Source organism: Stegodyphus dumicola, chromosome 8 (genome assembly GCF_044657685.1).
Source record: "Stegodyphus dumicola isolate Sdum_Otavi_A_Nest chromosome 8, ASM4465768v1".
Lineage (NCBI taxonomy): Eukaryota > Metazoa > Arthropoda > Arachnida > Araneae > Eresidae > Stegodyphus > Stegodyphus dumicola.
Genome location: NC_140775.1, coordinates 54,022,649 through 54,047,152, shown reverse-complemented (window position 1 = coordinate 54,047,152; position 24,504 = coordinate 54,022,649). Strand labels below are relative to the sequence as shown.

Sequence of the window (24,504 nt, the reverse complement as noted above, 5' to 3'; positions counted from 1 at the left end):
TATAAAAAGTACTTTTTCAACTATATATTTTTATTTAAACACACTGAAATGAAATAAGTAAGTTTTCGCAAAATCGCAGCATTTTTGGTCAAATGTGATTAAAAATCATTTAGCACCCGTAAAAAATTGTAGAGCGACATTTATAGAATTTTAAAGAACTGCAAAAGTGATGGAACAGAAATAATATATAAAAATGATTACATTTAATTCCTTTCAATTTCTTTTTTGACAATTTTGATTTAAAAATACATAAGCGTCAAAAATTAAATCAGCCTCATGATTCAATGTTTAGTCACCTATGATCAAGAATGCTGTAATAGTTAAAAAACATACCTTTATTAATTTATTTTTAAAATTTTTAGTGCATGTAATAAAAAAAAGAACCCCCCTTAATGCTTGTTTAGAAAAGATGGAAACCTGAAAGAAAACAGCACTCAGCACAGAGCAGCGTAGCAATGTATTATTTGATATCACATTTTTTTTCACTGCTATCCGATATATCTGATCGAGTCAGAATATATTTAGAATATTTAAATTTTTGATTTAAAAATCCTGTCTCATTGTTATTTAGAATCGTGAGGCTAGTAACGATGACGAATAAATAATTTGACTTAAAAAAAAATCCATCCTTGTTAGCAACCAATCAAATATTAGCTAAACAGTTAGAACAATTTTTTAAAAACCGCTAAAATTTGATGAATGAGTTAGGGTAAGGATTCGACAAAAATTTCATTTGGAGGATTATTTTCTTGTCTGTCTAATGGTGCAAAATTCTAGATCTATTAATTTGATAGTTAAACTAAAAATGAATATGAAAGAAAAATTCAGCACTTAAACAAAAAATATAGCTATACCGAACTTTAAAATATTTCTGAGCAGTATTAAACTGTCATCGCAAGTACGTATATACGCAAAATTTCAAGGAATCCGCTCCTCAGAAAGTAATTCCTAGTTTTAACTAAAGCAAACAAGGAAATAAAACAAAGTTCAATAGTGTAGTAAGAAATATTCATTCGTGCCTACGTAATTAAAAAATACGAAATTTAATATAATAAATTATAAGTTTATAATATTTACTAGCACATAGGTATAATAAGCAAACTAAGTAGGAAACATTTTATTAAAGATTCAGAATTCTACGAACCCAAACTATAAAGAAACAGAAGCCAGGAGATCTTGCTAGCATTTCGCCTCTCCTTTTAAATATAAGAATAACAAAAAAGCTACGACCTTGATTACTATGCCAATCCAAATGTCACTAAAAGAAACTACGCAACACTGCCAGATACATCGATTAGAAACTGAACTCAAAAAGTGCTTCTATTTTAAAAACTCAAAGGTTTATTTCTATAATCTTTCATTTTGCAAGGGTAACATTTTTTTAGAAAAATAATAAATGTTACAAAAAATATTACCATAAAATTCGAAAAAAAAGAAAACATTTAGACGATTACAATATAAATGTTACAGCAGAATTTTATAATAATTAGCTTTAGTTTTGATGCAGAGGGTTGATGTAAAAGGAGAGAGAAATTTTGCGAAAGTACATTACAAGTTGTGGCATTATAAGCGTCTTATACTAACTCTGCTGATCACATAATAGCTGATAAAACTTAATCGCATACGTTATTAAGCACATTTTATTTTAAAATGGCTCCCTGTTTTACATGGATAAGGAAAATATTACTTTTATAACCCAGAAGATAACTACAAAATCTTATGCCGTATAAATTGCAACAGTTTCACTTTCGGGTTTACACTTGATTTGAACAAAATGAAAATAACCTTTCTTAAACAGATTTTTTTTTAGATCTTAATAATGTCGGTAAGAATTATAACTGAAGAGACGATATATTTCCGACAAACAAAAAGAAGCATCAGACAGGTGGATCAACATATTGATGTAGTTCACGTTAGCAGGAATTAAACTGACATTTCCCAATTATCAGTGAAAGAAGTTTGAATTGTTAAAAAAATATAAAGGAATTCAAAGAAATATAAAAAGTTTATTTCTCATACAGGTTTAAAAAGAATCTTGTCTTTAAACTCTGATGTTCACACGTTTTTGTAACGATTTTGCGAAGATTTATATACTTAGAATTTTATTTTCTATCTTCACTATGATAGCCCTTTTGTTTAGCTATCATATTACATCTTGATTTCCAAGATAAAAGTCATTTTCTTAAAGCATCAAGGTTGATTTTATTCCACTCCTCCTTCACAATCTTCCAGAGTCCATCAGATGTTTTGGGATGCCGCTTATAAAGAGCTTGTTTATAAAGTCCAAATGCACAGTAGTCCATAGTAGACACATCAGGAGACAAAAAATAGAGCAATAGATTTAGAGGTATGGCTTGGAGCCTTATCCTGATGAAGCTTAGCACAGCGAAGATTGTTTGAATAAAGAAATGGAATTCCTTCTTTAAAAATAGGTGTTAAAACATATTTCTAAAAGTAATCCGAATTAATTTTGACATTTTTTTTCCCCCTATTTTCCTTACTTTAAGTTTTCCGTTATAAGAGAATCCAGTAATAACCATAAAGCCTTTGAAAAACTTGTTTTCTCTTAACCAAAATAGGAAGTCTTTTTCTCTACTTTTTCGGCATCAAATCGATCTTTTTCTATTGAAATCAGATAAGTATACCCAAGCCTTATCAATTATAACTATATATTTCCATTTCTCACCTGTCAAATAATTTTCATACAGCAATCTGCACATAGTCTCACGATGAGAAAAGTATTTCGGCGTTAGGCGATGAACATCATGTTTTTTTGTTTTTGTTTTGATTGGCTTTAAATCAGATTTTATAATTTTTCTCTCAGTTCCTACTGAGATATTTAAAGATTTTGCAATAGCTTTTTGGGGGAAGGGGCTCGATTTCCCTTTAAAACATGAGATGCGACTTCGGATGTAATAAGAGCTGTTAGTACTTTTGTTGGGTATGCATTCTTTGCATTTTTCCCAGTCAGATGAAAACTTTTACGTTTCTTTCCTTTCATATTAATTATGTCCCTTATTTTACGTGTAAAAATATTAAAGCCACGTTTTTTTCATCTCTTTTAATAATTTAATAAGAGTATATCTCTTCGGACAGCGCAAAAATATAGCTTTCGATCCAGTGTTTATTTTCCAGCGACATTTTAAAGAAAATATTTTTAATGCTGCAAACGATAATTAAAAACCTTATTCCAGTTTGATTCTAGTGACTTTTGTATTATAAAATTAATATTTAAATTCAAGGAGAAAATCAAAATCATTACGAAAATGTGTGAACACCCTCTGTGAATCTCTGTAATAAAGAAAAATATACTCTAGTATCAAAATTTTTTTTCAGTGCATTTTATATCAAACACAGTACTACAGCTAATCTCTCAGACGAAAAATGGCAGCGATTTTAAAACGAGACTGAAGGAGTGTCTTAGAGATAGCAATGTTAAACTGATTCATAAATAGACCTGCTTTTACAAGACCTTGTCAAAATTTTCAATTCAGAATAATATGCTCTGTCTAATAAAGTATGAGGAAGGGTTGAAAAAATATATATTACTATTATTAAAAATTTATTTTCCCAGACTTAAGAAGATAGACGACGCAAAACACACACGGAGAAATTACAGGTCCTAGTTACAGTACTGGCCATTAAATTTGCAACGTCATTAATACATCAGATTTGAATGATGCATATGTCATAGTAGAACACATAAATGACCAGCAACGCTAGAGATTTACATATCACTGCGACAGTGAGGCCACCTGGTTGAGGGTTTGGTTTGTGAAAGCTATCTACCTAAAGAGAGAGATGTCTTCATAGAGGAAGTTTTAAGAGAAATTGGCTCGTTCACCTATTATACATGCGGAAAACCACAAAAACGCCCATGCAGCCAGCCTGTTAACATAGAATCCAGCCCATGTCGAACTACCAGTGTTCAGTGACTTTACTGCTTGGTCGCTAGTGGGCTGCAGTACAAGAGGGAAAAGACAGACTGTTCTCAAATGCTACAGTTGTGTTTGCTTGCTATTTTTAAGCATAGACTCGTCATACCTCTTAGAAAAATATCAGACGAAATTCTGCTAGAACTTTTTAGAAAGCTGTTAAGAACCCATGTTGATAAGTAGTTGAAAGTTGTTACGAATGCACAGTTCAGAAGGTTGTTAGGAACGCGCAGTAAGAAGGCTGTTAGGAATACGTTGATAAGTAGCTGGCCCGTTCGGCCCCGCTACGTGCGATCGTAGTCGCGACTACATATATCCGATAATGTAAACATACTCCCTAACAAGAATTTTCTCTGTAACGGACTCGGCTATGTTTTTGAGTTATTACTGACGCTTAACTGGACCTTCAAAATAAGAAATACACGGAACTGTGATGCAGCCGTCTAAGCACTTCGAGTAATTGAGAAGGCAAGCGAATACTTTTAGAATTGCTATTAATGGAATGATTCCTAAACTCCAAGTCCACCCAGACAAAAGAAATTGTTGAATTAGACTCGAGACGTAACCACCTCAACCAAGATGAACATCGATACTCTCCTAGGTAAGCGTGAAACTTTTATCGCTGGTAATGACCATGCTCAGGCATTTTATTCCGCAAAAGAGTGAAACCCTTCCTGTTCTACCCATTCATGTAGACTGGATTGCTACGAATGTTGACAGTGCTCCAGTATCGAAGGAAAATAGCTGCCCCAATTTCGAACACCGAGGAATTTCCTTCTCCGAGGAAAGTTGCTAAAATTTCTACTCCTGATACCCCGGCAAGTAACCATTTCCTTGCCTTAGGAACTGACAAAAACATGGAAATTCTCCTGAAGATTCAGAAAATATAGGAATCAGCGCTCCACCTAGTCCTAACCGGAACACTGTCCCACACGTGATGATTAAAACTTCGTACTGATCACCATAGGATTTTCACTGAGCTTGGTAAAAGCAGTTAAGCCAAATTCACTGAAAATTTTTGCAAAACACCTATTATTTTAGCTATCTATACTACAGGCACCTGTATCTGGATTTATGTTTAAAACGTCGTGAATAGAGGTAGGAATGACATATCTTTTCAGTTAAATCCCGCTTCTATCTGCAGCACCGTCACGGTCGTATCGAAGACTACCGACAGATTCAATGAATTCTGGGTCGCATCACTATACCACTATAATATTTTAGCAGCACTTCAATTCCAGTTCTTGCGTCTCATATAATTTCTCGATACATTTTAGATGTCTAAAGTGTTCGGAACTGTTGTTGCCCTTCAAAGCCTGTTGTTGTGCAGCAGGAACTGTTGGAACTGCTAAAACTATTGTTGTACTGCATCCTACTGTTAACAAGCCAATGTATAACAGCATGATACGCATCTTCAGTTCTTAGATAACTACTAAATTATTGTTACGAAATGTACAGCCGCGGTGAGATAGCTTCCCCGCAAAGCAGTTAAAGGGTTGCCATAAAATGGCAAGGGAAGGCAGGTTTGCCACATTTGGCGAGAAATCGCCCATTCGGCGACAAAATTGGCGATATACCATGGACGGATGGAAAACCTTCTGGAAAATTCTTACCGGTTTAGCCCAGAATGTTACCGAACACAAGCCGAAAGCTAGTATATAAACCCTGCTGGTCCGCAGTCAGTTAGTGTGCGTCTCTCATCGAGTGAGTGTGTCTCGTCTAGAGAGTCAATCCCTGCGGAGGCGATCGCGTTGACAGCCGGCCAGCGAGTGCCGAGTGGGTCGTCGAGTGCACTGAAAGAGTCTCGCAGAGTATCGCGGTTAATGCATCGTCCAGAGAGCGTGTTGTGCTCCGGAAACGACTGAGCCGAGAGTAAGGAGCTGTGCTCTGAGTGTCGTCGAGTGCATCGCGAGTTGTAGCGTGGAGAGTCTCGAGAGTACGTGGAGTTCCGAGAACGACCAAGCAGAGTCGGGAGCTATACTCTGGAAAGCAGAGTCGGGTGCTTTGCAGGAAGCTGTCTCCACCGTTATTGCCTGACAGTGCTGTACCGCTGATTTTTCCAGCGTGTTTATAGTAGATCTTCGACGACTGTAAAACGTGACTCTGGAGCTGTCCTGATCAGTATTGGCTAAATAAAGTGTGTTTCGATACTTCATAAAGTGTCGTCGTTATTCACTCCAAATCTACACAAACCCCGTACGAGAGTGAAGGAAGAAAATAACGCAACAACTGGTGTCAGAAGAAAAAGTAAAACGTAACATCATGTTTCTGCCTTGGCTTGCGCGTTCATCGGATATGTCGTTTATTGATATATTTGGTTTATGACCACACAACAACTCGTAAACCAGAGCTCTTGGCTTGAAACTTCTTGAGTGGCATACTCTAATACACATCTGAGTTCCCTTTCTTTCTATGCTAGATAATTATTGGATGACTTAAGTGATGCACAAGGTATCGATTTATTTACATTCCGCAATTATAATCAAGTTTCAATTATAATTACCTTATCTTTGTACAATAAATGATCTATATACGCAATAAATAAAGCTGTGAAAACTCATTTTTCGTACAGCTACATATTTAATAAAGAGTAATGTATCTATAAGAACGGGGATAATGGAGACATCATGGCATCAATTTTAATACTATTTATTTTCTGAACCTGTGGACAAGTGATTCGGTTCCTTCAACGGAATCGAATTTTAGATCGGAAGTATTAATTAAAGCTCAAGGAACGACAACGAGCGTAGAAATATAAAGCTATAGAAGGCAGTACGGATGATTATTTGCGTATTAAATTACTATAAACTAAAAACTGCACTAAAACATCTAAACAGCAGAACTGATACTGCGATGGGAGCAGTAAGCAGTTTTAATTTATTAATTTATATTACCAGATCTTGACGCTATAGTGACAAGTGCAGTATAATTAACTATTACTTTGACAATGTCTCTGTAGGATGATGATAAATACTGAACATCTAGTCTTAATTTCAAATACTGTGTCCTAATTTATCTAAATTGCAGATAAACTTTTGTTCTGAGTTAAGTCTACAAATCACCAGATCTAAGTCAATATTTTAGTTAGTTCTTATCAACTTCTATCTTATTTCTCCGCAAATTATTCCTATGCAAGCGATAATTTACTAACAACACAGCAGACCTGGCTAATGCAGTAAAGGCAAGGACTCTGAAACTGATTAATAGTTCTTTAGCTCAAAAGGTAAAACTACAACCAATTTATCAGCTCAGGTACAGTTAGAAGAAACTGAACTGGCCAGTGTTTCTAAACATTTAGAATTAACAGAAGCGAGTGAAAGAGCAATATTTTTTTTTCCCAATCTCTTATGTTACAAACTTATTTTTTATGAAAATCTTGTACCAATGGAACGTTCATGTAGAGAGAAAACGAAAGCTCAGTTTCTTTGGTCATGAAGAATAAAACAAAATTTGTTTGTGTGCCTGCTTTGTTAGGTAATTAAAAGCTTAACCTTTCCCTTCGTTCAGATGACCTTGCAAGGAACGATTTTCTTGGGCTGCCAAACACTATCCTAAATATATGTTCGACCTTGGCCGCGAAAAAAGAAAATTTCGCTTTCTCGGTTTTTCGGGCGCCCACACGCTAGGTGAACAAAATGGCAGCTGCTATAAGAAAGCCACCTTGCAGACAGCGCGACACTGAAATTTGGAATTCGCCCAAAAGTCCTGTCATAGAAACAACTGGCAGCCCTTGTAACCTTTTAAATAAGAGTATTTGATTACGAGAATGATTACTATAGCCCATTCACAGAGAAAAGAAATTAATTCCGTTTGTTGTACAGATTAACCACACCAAGTCTTCCGTGTTTCTCGAAACAAAATTATGCTTAAAACAAAATTATTCTTCTTACGTTCTTCCTTTCGTTTGCTCTAATAAAGGCGACTAGGCGTAAGAAAACAGGGCAAAGTATAAGCGGTATATGCTTTCACATAATAGTAATTTCTGTGATAATATTTTGATTGAAAATTATCAGTTATAAGCCATCGTTTAAAAGAACTGTTAATAGCAACTGAAGCAAATAATAACTGAAAGCAAGGAATAAAGTGATCATTGCAAATATTTAAACTGCGAAATTTCTTGTAATTTTTTCATTAATTCGAATTTTGACTTAAGGGAAGAAACAACCAAATAAATTATTTTAATTAAATCATTTGGAGGCTAATTCGTTACAGCAATAAACAAAAATGTTCATTTTTCACTCTGAATTCGGATCTTCATCTCAGGTTGTTAATCGACAATATAACTAAAATATTAACTTTGAATTAAAAATAGATAAAACTTTCAACAATATTTTCAGATATATTATATTTCAGATACGAGTTAAATGACAGGGAAAATGTAAAAAATAACGCCTAGAAGTCTTAAATTCAGTAATGACAGTAATGATTCATTCATTCTTGTTTAGCTAGCTATGACAAAGCACAAGAGAGATAAATTATTTACTCAGTGTCTCAAAAAACTATATGACTGGTGAAAACCTGAGTCGATATAAAATCTAGCAACATTATGGCAATGTTTATGAAACTTGCCTATTTGGAAATTATTCGGTTATCTTGCCATTTTGGGCACAATTTTTACAAATAAAAACAAAATTGCAAGGAACAGATAAGGAACACAGAGATTTATTATAGTTGCTCAACGATTATTTCTTTTAATTTTGAGATTTCTTATTTACTTCTCACACCCTCTGATCTCAATGTGAACTTTAAATCAACAGGGAGCAATATTGATAAGAAAAAAGACTGCAATGAAAATAATATTCTGAAGTTGGCTAAGAATGATGCGCTTTTTTTAATATATACCAAATGCAGACAAATTGTTCAGACTTCAAAGACTAACTTTGCAACGTTGGCAAATTAATGTTTTTACATCAAATTCCAGAAATCTAGCATTTTTTCAAGCTTCATTGGCGTCAAAAAATTAATTTGGCTTTTACCTGCCGCATTGCATTCACCGAGAGATGGTAAAATCCATTGATCGTTTCACGGCTTTATCATCAAATGATTACCCAGAACAGACAAATACTGCTCAACAACAGACAGACATTTCAAACAACCAAGCACACTAAAGAGCGTTTATATTAAATTTACACTAAAAATCATTTATAATTTTCTTTATACTCATTTATACACTCACATTTCTTGATACTAATTCTTTATACTCATTTATATACTCACATTTCTTGATACTAATTCTTTATACTCATTTATATACTCACATTTCTTGACACTAATTCTTTATACTCATTTATATACTCACATTTCTTGATACCAATTCTTTATACTCATTTTATACTCTTTATATCATTTAAAATTTTTATTTGTAGGGAAAACTATAAATAATTCATTTGCTCCGCTACATGTGAAAAATTTTTTGGGGGGTCAAATTAAAAGATTGATAATGTTATGAGTTTTCTATATATGTAAATAATTTTAGTGAAATTGTATGTAAATTGTAGTATCTCTTGCATAATGTAGCATAAAAGGCCTCAAGAGTGTGAAGTATCACCGGAAAAACAGCATTACAGGGGTAAGTCTACTTAACGTTGAGGTGTAAATGGAGATAGCGCCAAGCTGGCGATGATTTTCGAGACCCTTTTGGGATATTCTATTCCTATGTAACTATAACTGCATCTGATCCTAAGTAATTGTACATGTATATGCCTTGCAGCAATTTCGAGAAGTCGAAGGTACAGGAAATTTCTCGGCGGACGGGGAACACTATATAAAATCAGGAACAGTATCAGTTTTCAGTTTACTTCTGAAACTTACTTAGTATTGTGCGAGCTTATTGCATTTGAGGCTTTTTAACATTTTTAGTAGATGAAGTGGCAACTATTGATTGCGCTTCGTCGTATTGAGAATAGCTGTGTGAGTACTTTTGTGGAAAGTTTCACAACTGTAAAGTGTTTCTTTTGGGAAAATAAATTTCATTAAGCTATAATCGGTTCTGTGTATATTCAATCTAATACGAACTCGTATACACCCGCGAAAACAATTTTGTAAATCTTCGATTTCAGAAATGTTTAATCGTAGCAATAAAGAACAAATAAAGAACAAAATCAAAATTCAGACTCCACATTGCATCGTATCTCACAATATAAAAGTTTTATTCATAACCATGTAGATTAATTAGGTTTTTGTTTTTATGCTGGAGACATGAAAAATTTGCAATGCACTCGCCGGGATTTCCCGAATACGCGTCGAAGCAAATTGTTACACCACGAAGGCATGCTAGAAGGAGGGAGAAAAAACCCTTATGTACTCCCAATCGTCAAATCCTGGCGGTGAAGATTCATCCTCCACCACCTTTTAGTTCGGGTGCCACTGTAAATTTATTTTGAAGCAGGGAAACACGAAAAATGTGCAAAGCCTTCGCCAGAACTCGAACCTGGACCTCTCGAATACGCATTGAATATGCAAACCATTACACCACGAAGGCATGCTGGAAGGAGGGAGAAAATACCACAAGTTGCACAGAAAAACCTACTTTTCGAAATATTTATTTGCATGTTTCTAAAAACACTCTCAGTAAGTGTCGTATTCTAGAGCACATCCTGTTTTGTAATACCTGTTTAAAACAAAAGTAAGAGTTAAAGTCGAGCTTTTATGGTATTAGAATCTGTGATTTTGTTTCTGAAAACTTTTTATATGTGTAAAATTAGAATTAACAATACAAAAAATAATATAATATAAATCTAATCAACTATTTTTTTTTTCGAAACTTACTCATATTCTTAGTCTAATCATTATCTTGAAGTTATTTACGTTCAGATATTTGCATTAAGATTCTATGCTATGTATTACAGACCAAAATGCAAGGGGTGTTCATAAAGAAAACAATTCTTATAAAAAGGGTCGACGCAAGAAAAATTTGGGAATCCCTGGGCTAACCGATTAATGGTGATGAACACGAAGATTACCTGCCTTAGGACAGATGCCTCACGAAGAATTTTCTCAAAGAAACTGGCTTGTTTTCACATTGCACATCATGATCACCTTAAAAATCTAGCTCATGAAAGATAGCCTATGTCGAACTACCAGAGTTTAGTGGTCTTATCCATTCAGTCACTAGCCGAATCAATGAAAATTAAAGCTGCTAAAGATAAATGAGGTTTTATAACCAAAAGAATGCATCTAAGTACTATGCAAGGGAGCTGTACTGTGCAATGGAAAGTATGTTTGAATATTTAACATATGAATGAACAAAAAGCTACATTTTTCGTATTATCAGTTATTACATATCTATTACGAAATGCAGTATTTCTGGAAAAATATAAAATATATAACCAAAACTGTACTTCTAGAACTTTGAGCTGACACTTACGATGGAACATTTTTTCCAGATGCCGCAATCTGCATTTCAGGAATAACAATTGTAGTCGAATACATATTACTGAGAGTGGGCATGCGGTTAAATTCCACAAAATTTTTGTTTATTTGTTTATTTGAAATAAATGTTTATTTGAACAACTTAATAGATATATATACAAGCACTTCAAGGACAAGATATTTAGGCAAGAAAATCTCAACATATACGACTTGCATAACAAAACTCCCTCTTAAAATCATTTATTTAGGCATTGGATTTAAGCCAAAATTTCCGCAATTCAGGAAACTTCACAGTTTCGCCACACCTGTTCTATATTTAATTTCCTTCGACAAACACAGAAGACGAAAAATGTATGGTTTAAATCTAGTTGGATCTCAAATATTTCTTAAAAATAAACATCTTTTAGAGTTTTGCTTTCCAATTTCAACTTATACGCTCTGGTAGCATAAAATTAAATAAACAGCATCAGTGAAAACAATAACAAGAAAAAGAAAAAATAGAAAAGCGATTGTTTAAAAGTTTACAGGAAAACGAAAGTTGTAGAATCATTAGGCTATTTTGAAGACGTGAAAAATTTGCAATGCCCTCGCCGGGGCCCGAACCCTGGACCTCTCGATACGCGTCGAGTATGCTTCCAATTATGCCACGAAGTCATGCGGAAAAGAAGGAGAAAATACTAAAATACGATAAAGTTTTTAAACAGCATGGAAAAAAAAAACACAGCTTTTTCAGGAGATGCAAAAAACAATAAATATTTGCAACAGTTTTGGTCATACGGAAAGTACATTCTTATGTTTAGATTGCTCCTTTCCTGTCACATATAGTGTTTGTTTTCTTTACTGAACGGTGCGTTAGTTCAAAAATGAGAATTATTTGACAAACAATCTACTGCAACAAGAATTATTTATGACATCTGTAAGTTTAAACGATATCCAAGAAATGAGTTTTGAAAATTATGCCATGTCCCAAGTTACCGCATGAAATACTTTCGCTGCAATTTATTTATTTATAATGTCATCGCTTACGATATAGGGACTTCCTCAAAACACTGTATATCATTAATTAACAAAAATTTCAGTTAATAAACAGCTTTCTGTAAAAAGTAGCAAATAAAACAAGAGTGTATGCATATACAAACTTACCAGTGCCATATAAACTTACGTCATAAAGATAAATTACAGGGATTGGATATAAATTAGTCTCCAGACTACCATCTCGTGACAGATACCCACAAACGGCATTAGTGCCTTCTTGAGCTGATAGCAAGAGATAATCAAGTGAAGACGCGCAATAAACGGCAGCAGTTGTGTTTCATTCAAGTACATTCATGTAGCGGTTTGAAGGGTAAAAGATAACAAGTACCCTAATAAAATTTTTATACAGGAGGAAGAATGCTCTTGGGTAAAATTTGAAATTGCACAAGGCTGTAATGTATAAAACTATTATCAAGGAATGTGAGAAGCATGTGGTGATACTGCATTACCATGATGGGTGAAAATATTCCATGAAAGAAAATAATTCAAGATCCATGTTCCTTATGACCCCAGAATGAAAACCACTGAATTCATCTCCTTACGGAACTCTTTCCTCAGTTGCTGCGCGGGAGTTAGCCACTGAGGTATTCGTATGCCATAAAACCACATTCTATATTCTGCACTGCAATTTTGCGATTCCTTGAATGCATCTAATGTACTACAACAATACTCTTGGATATCACCAAATTCCAGCGCGTTCGATACCTCATACCCTGTCGTGAAACTTTTGCACTTATGCAAAACCTTTCTAAATCGATTTCAAAGGGAAGGTAACGATTCATTAGACAAGTCAATACGATGGACGAAACGTGAGCTCCCTCTAGGAGCCATCGATGAAACAGCAATCCAGTGAGTGGAGACATCCTGGTTCGCCTCATTCGCAGAACATGCGCGGAAAGTTGATGTTCACTGTTGCCTTTTACATTCATGGAAAGACACTGCATTAAGCTTTATTTCGACAGCAGATTATTGACACTGCTTGCTCCTGTAATTTGTTACGACATTATCTACATTATACCGACGAATCCCATCATCCTTCATACGAATGCGTAGTGTCATGAGAATGCTCATATTGATGAGCACTAAAATGGATCTCCAACGGTGGCAAAAACTTGCCATAATCACCCGATATGAATCTTTGTGACAATGATCATTTTAGCAAAATGAAAGAAGCACTGTTAACAGGGATTCCTTACAATAATGATGCAGGGAGGAGGTTATCGGTGGTATAGCGAATTTGTTGCGCGACATCAATGGAAATAGACGTGCTAACGCTGTTTTATCCTACACATCTCAGCTTTATCGACTCTGGATAGATCATCGATACACAGCTGAATGGCCTGCGTGAAATTCAAGAATACCACAGAACACTTAGCTATAGTCCTATTTAAAATGTCTCGATTCAATGCCGAAATGATTCTGCATCACAAGAAAGAAATAAAGATCGTCATTCTTGTCCTGAAAATGATCCTACAAAATAATCCTGCTCTCACTGAACATGCATTGCTCTTATGACAGCTTCGATTGCAACTATGGGTTGTAACAAGACGGTTCACTTTAAGAGATTCTATAAAATTTTCTGCGGTACTAGATTTATACGATACTTTGCATCGAATTCAACGATCATGACTTTTCGGTTTAAATCAAGGATTATCGCATCGTGCAGATTTGCAAAGATCTCTAAAATTTTTTTATTGTTGATCTCTTTAATTAATTCCTAACTCATTCACCGATTCTTTACTGAGATATACGTTACAATATCTCAGTAAAGAATCGGTGACATTTTACTGACCCTTCCTTCTTTCGATTCATAAAACTCGCATTAAAATTTCTTCATTAAAAGATATTTAACCTAGTGAAACTTCATTAAATAACATGCTTGAGTTAATGCCTAAATTAATTAAATAAAAATCTACGGTTGATGATGTCTGATCGCACTAATATCTGGTTTTGGGTCGGGGAGCTGCAATTATGTTTCTCTGTGCTTAACTCGTTCCTCTTCTATTAGGTACGATTAAAGCATACAACAGTAAAGTTAGACCCTCGCCGCACTGATAATCTTCCATTACTGTAAGTAAAGCTCTCGTGATTATAGGAATGGTATACAACTTAATAATTATAACACTATGTTTCTTATAAACCGCCCTGATCAATGCAGTGATTGGAGACGGTTCTTGCTAAACGATATCATCAGAAGCGGGTTATTTTCCCAGAAGCTTGAGATGGCTTCTCCTCTCCCTTGCTGGTGCAATATCACTTCAGTTATTGTGTCAAAGCCTCAGTACAGAACCGATAAAGTGAAGGATGGGTTTAAGCTGCTTTCTGTGAATGTCACATACTGTGAATTCACAGAAATGACATGTGAATGTCTGGCATTCAAATGAAAATATGTATTTCCTATAATGTTAAAAAATTCTCCATTATACGATTTCAAACCGCTTAGCACAAGACCTAAATTGATATATGAATAAAACTGTTATGAAACATTAAAGAGAGCGTTGGAAATATATTGCTGCATTAAGAATTATTTTAATTTATTATTATTATTATTACCATGAAGTTCTCATCATCATCTCCGTTTGGAAAATTTCGATCTCTTTTTGAACACCTAAAAACGTTCGCAAGCCTTTTTTCTTCATCCGTTTCTCTTCCATGAAAGTATCCTTCCTTTTAGGCAGCTAACACAAGTGCGCATTGGCTTAGATAAGTAATCCTATCACAGCCAATCCATTCGTTAATTAATAGATGCTAAAATTCTGGCGTACTCACATGACAAGAGCGCGAACGTAAGTTTAATGTATTGTGTAATCGCAAAGAGGGCTGTGACCCTTTATTTAGTGAGGCAGTCTCTGGGTGATTCTCACTTCACTGATTAGGTTTAGAGGCACTAATCTGTGTAAAGAAATGTAAAAGCGCTCAGCATTTATGGAGGAATATATTACGTAGCAGATCATTAAGCGGAAAAGATTAAATTACTAGAAATCGTCTGAAGAATTATTAAAAGATGACAAAAATGAATATCTAAACTGACCTTTAGACTTTTTATTTTAGTTTTATTCAATTTCTTAATTAATCCTAGAATATAAAAGACTGAGGGGAATCACTTCTAACGTAAATTATGCAACATAATATGTTTATTCATATAAATAATATACCGCAGTCGTCACTATACATGATCACGTTTGTCCACGGTTATTTTGACAACATAACATTAACCGATGAGAACAAATTATCCTTCAGAATAGTAGTGGAATTTAACTAATATAAAAATATTAAGAAACATCAAACTGCTATTTTCACAGCACTTTAAGAAAATGAAAAAATTCATTTTCATAACATTTCTGGAAATTATTTGACCAATGCTCTATGCCCAGTCTAATTCAGAAAGCATCGTCCACTGTAAGAGAATATGGCAATGTAAAATTTTAATCTAAAGAAAAAAGCAACTTAGTTTATCGTGGATGTTTTCAGGGCAATTTGTTTTCCGAGGGAAAAGAAAAAAATTCTGCAGATTTTTTTTTCTCTCTTGAAGAAGAAAGACTTGAGCCTAATCGCCCTTTTGTGTCTCTTGACAATTTTTATAACTTATTTTGACCTTATTTATCAAATTTACCTTTTATTTGGTGACATTAGTTTGATCGTATTAAAGATCACAGTAAGAGCTTTATTTTCCAAGTTTTCGTATAGAGAAGGCTGACACTTTGGCAGATCGATTAAAATATCCGAATGATAACATTAACTATGATCACACTAAGCAGCGTCTACTGTATAGAAAACTTAATGGTTGATATGAATTTATTGGCCCACCAGTGCCTATGATTAAAATTCCGACAAACGAGTTGTTGCATGGATGGTTTCATTGTTTTGGAATTTCTGTGTGTGCAACGAGAATACGAACCAATTTCCCTCAGAAAATTCCCCATGAAGGCATACCTCTACTTAAGCAGATGGTCTCGTGTGATTTGTCTCTATCAATTAACCTAACCCGGAAAGGAAGAAATTGTTCACTGTCGTAAATTATAGTTTTGGAACTTTTGTGACTCTGAATGAACTCACAATTTGACATCAAAATAGAGGGCTATCGCCTTTAAATTTGTGTTAGGTAGTTTCATTTAACGTAGATTTTATTTCAGCATCGTTAGGGCATGGGGAAGTTTTCGTTATAAATTCGAATGTTATCTCACCGAAACTTTTATTGCTAGATTTTCCTAACAAAGTACACCTAATTCTACTTTTTTAAATTTGTTCGAAATATATATCAAGCCAGGAACTAGAATGGAACGTGATTCGTATATGTTTGGTTTTCAGACGCCATACATATGGAAAGCCTACCAAAGGTTACTGTTTTTTCAGAATTTTGGAAACCTTACGGAAACAATCATCCCTCTCAATATCCATCCCCTCCCCCCACGACGAAACGTGGTCGTAGAGTAATAAACAAAGTCTATATGTTTACATGAAAGTGATAATTTTATGTTGAAATAAAATAAAAAAAAAAAAAAAAAAAAAAAAAAAAAAAACATAATTATGGAAATATAGTACATCAGTTTCCAAATAATGCTTTGTGATTAAAAACAACCTCCCACCCCCAAAAAAAAAATTTAGAACTAAATCAGTCCCTTCGTGATTTCAGATTAACTTTGACTCGAGTATACCTTAAGTGCCATTAAACTACTCATTTTGTTTAAAACTTAACCTTTAGACTAAAAAATTTAGTTTGGCCATTCTGTGTTAAAAAATTAGAAGAAAATGCCTTGTTTTATAAAAAAATGAATCGAATTTAAGCACTTGTGAAATCAGTTTAACTTAGTTTACAAGCGCTTTCTCCTTCCGTTTTACTAGATACAAACAAAGCAATATGTTGCCTCAGGTTCTCTTACAAAACCTGAAAGCATTGGGAAAGAAGAATGAAAATAAGAACAAAAATACTCCCGAGGCAATGAACCTATTTAGAGCAAAGTGCAGAGGCCCTGTAAGTGCTTTTGGGGACTTATCAGCTTAAAACCAGTGACTTATTTTTTCAGTTACAGACGCTATCGATTGTTTGTCACGCAATTTATTCGGTACGCAATTTGAAATATTAAGAAAGATAGTTATAATTGTTGCTAAATGTTGCAAATTGCAAGACGAAAATCAATAAAGCACTAAATAAGTATTCTATTTAAAACGAAATTATAAAAAAAAGGGGGGTGCGCATATCAACACTACAACGTACAGCGTAAAGTACGAACACGTAAATGTTACGTAAAAATATGAATTTTAATACCAAAAGCATTTCTAAACTTAATAAAATCAGCTTAACAATTAATCTCCGTAAAACAGAAAAAATGTTTTATTGTTAAATAACATAAATTATTCTTCGTATGCTCTTTCGTTTAATCGCATATCCATTGAGAAACAGATGGAAAAATAAAATTATGGGAAAAAATAAAAAATAAAGGTTTTAAATAATCAGAATGGTAATTGAAATTACTAAGTGAAAACTGACAGATTTCGATCGATGATCAAGGCTTCAAGGGGAAAAAAGAACTAATTTACCAGTTAAAGAAATCTACTGGATGACTCTAACACAAAGAAATTTGAGACTGTAATAGAGTTTGAGAATACATGAATAAATTTGTTCAATTTGTTGCAGTATCAGAGAAGACTTCACTTGCTAACCCAAAATAACCATAAAATCCCCCAAAACATAAAAAATAACAATTAAATCTCTATGAGTTGTTATTTTATAATGAGAAAAACATTTATTTTATAATGAGAAAAACATTTATTTTAGATTGTTCGGGTTTCCTTTTTTATTAGCATGACGTGCGGATCATTCAAGCATTTCTAAGGAGCTATCAAACTGTAAGTGTTTGAAGAATGATTTGGGCTATTTTTCTGCCCTGTTATCAATTCTTTTACCGCAATAACGAAACCACATACTTCTTTAAATTTTTTATGCAACTGCATTCCTATAAAGTGTTTTTATTTCTATGAGAGAAAAATGCATGTCTGGTTTGTCAACTGATTATAACAAAAGATTACTTCTTTTAGGAAGGATACCTTTGTAAAACACTTTCTAAAGAAGCAAAATTCATATTTTAAGAAAATGCGTTCAATCATGAATTCTACACAAAGTAGTGGTTTCATGAAAAACGTATTTGACTTATTCCTCACCTTCGGAAAATACTCCCGAGTATCAGAGTCTTTCTGCAATAAACGCAAAGAACCGTATAAGGTTCCTATACACCATTATTTGACGAGATACATAGCAATTTCTCATAGTTCATAGTTGAAAATTTCTTATGCAGTTTGTTTTAGTAGATAGCAGAGATCGACGTTTTTAATACCTTACTAAATTAATTATTACAAGACGATGTGTACTATTTAGACTTTTCAATTCATATTTGTGCTGGAATAGCATCTTAAATTTTATCCAAATATTTTTCATTCTTTTCCTGTATAAAGAAAGTTATGTGAACTTGATTGAAAATTTACGAATGTTTTACAATACCATTTGTTCATACTACTACTTATATTTTAAGGACTCTGTTTCTCTCATATTTAGTCCTTCTTAAAATTCCTTGTAAATCTCAAAATATATTATAATTTTGTCTTCCGCTGTATAATTACAGAACATTTTGTATAATATCATTCCCACGAAAGACTATATCTTACTTACAAGCTGGCAACTTTAAAGTGATAAAATTTAAGCCAAGTTTCATACAGATTTTAAATAAAAAATGTCTCAGAATTTTTAAAACCTAAGTGACGTAGTCTTACTGCAAACGAACCGTTCTGTGCAAAAGCATTTGTTCAAACATCTTTAAAGTAATGAGAGACATTAATCTGTTGAGTTATTTTTTAAATAAAAGGAGATCATCACATGAAATTGTTAGATTTTAGTGGATATAGAAGGCTCCATGAAAACGTAATTCTTTTTCATTATTTCGAGCATGATAACGACATTGGAAATGTCAGAAGCTGTATTAAACGCAGAAAAGTAACTATCAAAATTTCTTTTATTTCTGAACTTAAATTTTCGGCATATTTGAACAAAACCTTTCGTAAAAAAATGTAGAAACTATTATTGTTCTTTTCCTGATAAATTAAATTTAACATTCTATCTACAATTTTTTATTGAATAATACGGTTGGTTGGTAGCCATTGATTTCTGAAATATAAATAGTTAAATTTTTAAAATATATAAACGTCTATAAATAATATTTTGTATGCATTAAATATCTTAAAAATGTGTTCCTGAAGAAAAAAAAAATTCATTACAAAATAGCCAACTCTAGAATGAGAAAGAAGAGATTTTCATGGAGATTATTAAAAAATACACATATACGTTCATTCTTACAGTTCTTTTCCGTCAAATATCGCATATACAAAAACGTAAAATAGTTAGAAATAGAAAATTTTCTTATTTGAAAATAAAACTGATACAGATACAGTACGACTTAAAAAGTTACGCTTTACAGGAATCTCAATTTGGAATAGACAGTTTCGAATATTATGTAATTCTGTTTCAAAACACATTTATGCAGAACTTGTAATCTATATTTGATTTAAAAAATGTAAAATTTAAAGGAACTATAATTACATACCCGGTTCTTTTTACATAAGCAAGAAATTTTACTAAAGTGTATTTGGAATGTCAATAAAAGGGTAAGGTCTATACTTCAAACTTCAAAGATCAACAGTAGCAAACATCTTTAAAGTAATGAGAGACATTAATCTGTTGAGTTATTTTTTAAATAAAAGGAGATCATCACATGAAATTGTTAGATTTTAGTGGATATAGAAGGCTCCATGAAAACGTAATTCTTTTTCATTATTTCGAGCATGATAACGACATTGGAAATGTCAGAAGCTGTATTAAACGCAGAAAAGTAACTATCAAAATTTCTTTAATAAATTTTAAATTTTAAATTAAAATTAAATTAAAATTTTAAATTAAAATTAATAAAATTAAATTTTAAATTAATAAATTTTAAATTTTAAATAATTCGAATGGTACAACGCTGATCAAGTCAATCCCCTTGACTTAAGAATCAACACAAACTAAAAGTTTTAAGTATAACTTCATCGGTATAATAGTATAAACAAACTTGCTTACCAAATGTTACAAATCAGAATACTAATAACTTCTTATTCTCTATGAAAAGAGATATTATTCACCACTTAATAATCTCAAAATCTGAATAAAAAATACTGAAGTCTGAAATACGTGACAAAATGTTTTAACCCTATTTGAAGCATACGTTCTCTACGTATCTCTAATTAATGATGACTATCTCATTTAAAATTGTGTTTCCTTCATTATCATTACATTACTGCGATAAAATCCTTTTAAAGTTCTCTGTCATACGTGTAGGGTCAGTCCATTAAAAAAGATAAAATATAAATCTATGTTGCTGTAAATTTATTTTTCCAAAATTTCTTTATTTCCTGAAAATTATGCAATCGATGTGCACATAAACGCTCGAACAAAAAGTGTTCGTGCGTTATCAGCACGTGCCACTTTTAGAATACTGAATGTCATAAGCTTGCCCCAAACCAAAACAATAAAGATTGCATTAAACATTCCGTGAGAGCTATTTTAGATTATCGGGTACACAAAACATAGCGTAAAGATAGTGTTTTTGTAGATAAACATTCAAGTACTTGCTATTCTGGTAGTAGATTATGGAATTTATGGGGAATGTAAAGTGGGAAGAAGTACATATCTAATTTTGGATTGAAGTTTGTCCCCCACATGAAGTTTTTTTAAAGACTTTTTTTGCTGATAAAAAGAACAGAAGTAACAGCTGCATCGCATTACATCATCTATTAAAATACTCTCTCAAAAAGTGATGGTTTAGACTTATTTTTCTGAGACATGTGCTCCATTTCATGATGACAGTGCTGTTGAGAATTGCATCAGGCCTTACATGATTACAGTTCTCAACTTTCATATTTTTCACAATGAGAATGACATCTGGAACTTACTATTTTTGCTGCATAATTCTCCGCCTCCTATCAAGCTCCACCAGGTGAAATTCTTTGACAGCCGTAAAAGAACTGGTATGAAAATCCTGTTAACATAATTCGTAATACAGCATAGCTTACATTTAAGCGCTTTATTTGCTTACGAGCTTCTAAAAGACTTAAAAACGAAAAAGAATTATAGGAATAAATAAATAAATAAAATTTTCAAAAATAATAAAAATCGGAAAGGCTTTCAGATTTTATATTTCTCCCAAAGGGGCGTTTTTTAACTTTTCGTGTGTTACATTTACTTATTAAGTATCATCTTCGCACTTTAACCATAAAATTCAATTCAGCAGCAATATCACAACAAAATATGAAATAGATAATAAAACAAATTCCAAATTTGGGTTTTCAGATGCCCATATTCGAATGCAGGACTACGTTGTTAAAAATTTGATGTCTCTAGGTACTGTTGTTTTTTCACAGTGCAGGAAACATACATACACTCATGCAGATTCTTCAGTATTTAATTTTATTAAATATAATACAAGGCTCTAATATTTGGTGGCAAGAATTTTAAAAATGAACCGACATTTATAGTGAACCGACGCAAAATGCCAAAATGAAATTAATAGCCCTTCTGGACAAATTGCCCTTCTTGGGCTAATAATGAGACATAAATTTATAGCTATTTTCCAAAAGAAAGTAAAGCAGAATACACAGTGATTAAAAAAAAAAAAAGGATTTAAAGATATCGATATATTTCTTCCCAGTTCGCCATTTAATCATTAAATTTATTTATACCCTCTGAGCGATCATTCCTACCAAAAGCTAAAATATTGTATTATTTAATCATACTAAGCACAATATGAATCAGGATCACCAAAAAAAAAAAATGGAATAATTTGATTCTGCTTTTGAAGCTATCAAAAATAATTTTCAGAGAGAGATATGGAATCGAAATTTACCTGTAAATATAGCTGTATGATATAAGGATCGAGAATTATGAGACTAAAATGATTCGAAGTTACCACAGACTAAATCGAAATGCACGAATTATAAACTTAAGAATGTTGTAGTACGTATCAATCAATGCTTTTTTTTTTTTTTTTCAAGTATGTGACTTTTAATAAATGTGAAATATCGATACGGTGTACTTTGATTTGAAGAAATAAAATCTGCAGCAATGATTTAAAACAAACTAGAATTTTGTTGTGATTGTTTTTTTTTTTTTTTTTTTTTTACCATGGCATATTTCCAAAGACGCCCATTTGTTTCTGATACTGCCGTTGAACACATAAAGGAGAACTTTATTCGCAGCCTCACAAAATCAATACAACGGGCATTTTGAGAAACTGACATTCGATAACGAATGTTTCGCCCACGTTAGGAAAATATTTAGACTTGAAACCATATAGATTTGCCATAGTTCAAGAAATTACTGATATAAAATAAAAATTTCATTTTATATATTATCACATCGGCGCTTGTGAGTTAAAGAGAGAGACATATATTGAAATGAGTAATACCTCGATGTCAAAATTTTACCCACACAGACAAACAACGAAACCAACCTCCATAAGACCACGCAAAGAGGATAAGTTGAAAATAAAAATATTAAAATGATGTTACTACATAATCTGAGAATGAATCAATAGAAAGTTAATAAAATTAAAAAATTAAAAACGGCACCTTAAATTAATTTTCCCTTGTCTCTTTTCATTGAATGTAAAATGCTTTTTGGTATCCATTTCTATATACCATTTCTCCTGTTTTTGATCCGTTTCAACACAAAAGAATTAAACTTTCATATATAAATGTGAAACATAATTTCATTTTTCATGTGAAGGTCATTGCGAAACATAATTTCATAACAAAATAAGAGCAAGTTACTATACATTTCCACTTGCTTATATATAAAAAAATAAAGGATACTTACAAAATAATGCAAATAAAATGGGCAGGGTCTTGGCAGAAATGATACGACCTTGTACTTCTTCCAAAGAATGAATTGAAGCAAACTTATTTTTAGCAAACAAGTTTTCTGTGCCAATCAAACCAGATATGCAAATCAATCACCTGTTCGGCAGCAAAAATTACGAACCTGGAACAATTATCTGAAAAACAAAATTTAAAAAACTGCACTTCTTCTGTAAAGAATTTCATTCAAGACAGGGCAAGCTAAATAATTAGGTTATAGACACACGCTTGTGTATGTATATATATATATAAATACATTTCATATCTATATATATATACTTATATGGGACTACCAGCTAAGTCGAACACTACATATTACGATAAAATTGACTAATCTGATGATTATGCCTAATCATCAATCATCTTAATAAATCAATAAATCTGTTTAATGAATTATTAATCAAATTTAAAGGATGTCATATTCAGCGATATATGTCGAACTTACAAATTCATTTCAGAATTAAATATAACCACCGGTAAAAGTGAGAAATTTCATGAAATTTATCAAACTTATTAAAATGATTGGTGATCCACTACAGATCTACATCTACTCCGTTCTGACATTCTTATATCATGCGCCTTAAAGGCATATTTAGTCAATGCAAGTACTGCCGGAATATCGCCCAACATAGCGATATCCCGACAATACTCACATTGATTGATTGGTGATTATGCATAATCACTGGATTAACCACTTTTGCTATTATATACATATTTATACAGCTTGTTCTTGAAATATTTCTAGACTTCATTTCGTAAATAAACAATTTGTCAATATGTCAAGATGAACGGAAAATGTTCACTCTGATTGAATAAGATATGCCGATTACCCGGTACTCGAAGAAGGAAAACTGCTATAGTTCGGAGGGGCAGAGAGAAAAAAAGCCTTCAGCAATATTTATGAATGGGCACTTTTACTGTGTAATCAGTTGACCACTAATTACACTTTTCTTTCAATTTCATGAAGCATAAGAAAAGAAAATATTCTCTCTTTCTATTAGCAAACCTTTTTTGTTGACATGTTTTACACTTTCTTCAAGTATTTCTATATACTATATGTAGTTGACAGGCATAGCAATCTAACCTTGTATTAAATAAAAAGCTTTAGGAATAATATGAAAATTCTATTAAGCAGGCTTAGGTATCTCTATTTTATCTGTTATATTTAAAGAAGCATATTACTAAAGTAAACTCTTTCTTTTATTCGATATCTCTGACAAATTGG

General features: G+C 32.7%; 1 protein-coding gene across 2 annotated transcripts in view; it reads right to left on the bottom strand.

The window, feature by feature from the left end:
* Positions 1-24,504, bottom strand: part of LOC118191803 (uncharacterized) — a 76,567-nt gene that overhangs the window by 25,344 nt on the left and 26,719 nt on the right. The window contains exon 3 of one of the 2 annotated variants that reach the window (XM_035362649.2): positions 23,239-23,416. The gene's annotated coding sequence lies outside the window, so the exon portion shown is untranslated. Of the gene's footprint in view, positions 1-20,445; positions 20,600-23,238; positions 23,417-24,504 lie in introns of those variants that run through there. The other variant, XM_035362658.2, reaches the window with a different exon arrangement.